Raw genomic sequence first — 1,817 nt, 5'->3', positions numbered from 1 at the left:
TGAAACCATCAGCTATCTTAAGAATTTATATATACATGCACTCTTGTATACAGCGTGGTAAGTTCACTTCTGTAGACAAACTCTCCGTGGAGGCGTAAGTAAACAAACACATAACAATAAACTGAAGATTTCCCCTAGAATCCACGGCAAATGGTAGGACCACTTATAAATGCTTTAGGCCTAAATCTATGATATCTACTTGATCTAAAATCCACAAGCTGAAAACTGTAATAAAAGTATTTAAGGCTAATTTTCCACAAAGTGTCAATTTAACTACATCATGTAAATGTTAATGTGTAGCACTTTCATTTTTGTTCTGTACTATTTCCTAATTTTAGTTTAAATTATGTGTAAGCATTTTTTAATTTTCAACTAAATGAAGTTTCTTATTATCACTTTACTATTTATTTCATATTCAATTGCACTGCCATCATAAAGTGTATAATAGTAATTCCTTAAAACTATGATTCAAAACAAAGTCAGTTTTCACAAATGAGTTCTATGTATGTTTAAATGAATATTTTCCAATTACTTGTACAGCATGCTATTTCGGATATGTCTGATCAAGAGGGCTTACCATGGAATACAATGTTGGTTTAACATTAGAAAATTGTTCAAGGTACTCCAAAATTTGTCTGAAGAAAAGAAACAAAAATAATTTTTTTAGGAAGTTTGTAAAAAATCATTTAACAAACTTCAGTATCTATTTGTGATTCTTTAAGTATCACTCAGAAAAATAAAATGCAAGTTCTATAATTTGATAAAGGTCATGTTACAAAATCACTGTAGACAGTGACTGCATCCATGAAATTAAAGATGCTTGCTCCTTGGAAGAAAAGCTATGACAAACCTAGACAGTGTATTAAAAAGCAGAGACATCACTTTGCCAATAAAGGTCTGTTTAGTCGAAGCTATGATTTTTCCAGTAGTCACATATGGATGTGAGAGTTGGAGATGCACCATGACATCTAGAAATTCTCAGATTGTGTTTACTCAATTCATGGGATTCTCTTTAATGCAAAATTTATTTTTATAAGTATATAATACTGTGCTTATGCTACTTTAGTTTCATTTATATACACATAAATTTTATGTATATAATACATATATATGATATACATGTACATTATTTATCTATGTATATTTTGTAGGTATACTTTTTTTTAATCCTGAGCTCAGATCAAGTGTAGAAACTTTCATAGTTAAAAAGGTCTGCAGTCAAACCTTTTCATCATTGCTCAGCCTTTCATACACACACACCCACAGGCAACTCTCACTTACCCACCAATAAGCCCCTCAGTTATCCAGTCAACTTTACACACACACACACATACAACCTTCACATTCCTAATTTTAAATTACTCTTTTGCTTCTCAGAACTACAAAGATCATGCATCAGGTAGACTGGGTGGGCTTCTGATGCTCAGATTTGGCTATTTTCTGTAGGTATACTTTTATAGACTAAGAGAATAAAGTTGTGTTATAAAACTGTAATTGGCAATGTAATAAAATCCAGCCTTTCATACTACAAACACTTTGGCTTTTCCAGAAATTCAATTGTCATTCAAAGATGGCAGCATCCTAATGCCTACAGATTGTGTGCTTCTGGGTTCTATTCTTTCTAGCCTTTCCCTGCACTAGCTCCTGCATTTCTGTTACTGTCAGAAGGTAACAAAGATCTTCTCATAAGTTTAAAGTTGAAAGCAGAAAGATAACATCCTAGACACATGGAATGAAAATCCATTAATACAAGGTAATGAGTGGAATTGGGTTGTACAAACACTGTGTTTATCAGTTTTATCACTGAATAATTTTTT

The 1,817-nt window shown here is 32.0% G+C and overlaps 2 non-coding genes across 2 annotated transcripts; both read right to left on the bottom strand.

Moving 5' to 3' along the window:
- Positions 1-1,170: 1,170 nt before the first annotated feature.
- Positions 1,171-1,240, bottom strand: LOC112581497. The gene has a single exon (XR_003106076.1). It is a non-coding gene; the product is annotated as a small nucleolar RNA U2-30 (small nucleolar RNA).
- Positions 1,241-1,371: 131 nt separating this feature from the next.
- On the bottom strand, positions 1,372-1,451 carry LOC112581498. Its single transcript, XR_003106077.1, has one exon. It is a non-coding gene; the product is annotated as a small nucleolar RNA U2-19 (small nucleolar RNA).
- Positions 1,452-1,817: the final 366 nt, after the last annotated feature.

This window comes from Bubalus bubalis, chromosome 22, assembly GCF_019923935.1.
Source record: "Bubalus bubalis isolate 160015118507 breed Murrah chromosome 22, NDDB_SH_1, whole genome shotgun sequence".
Taxonomy (NCBI): domain Eukaryota; kingdom Metazoa; phylum Chordata; class Mammalia; order Artiodactyla; family Bovidae; genus Bubalus; species Bubalus bubalis.
Note: the sequence above shows the minus strand (reverse complement) of the source record. Positions and strands in the feature narration are given on the sequence as shown.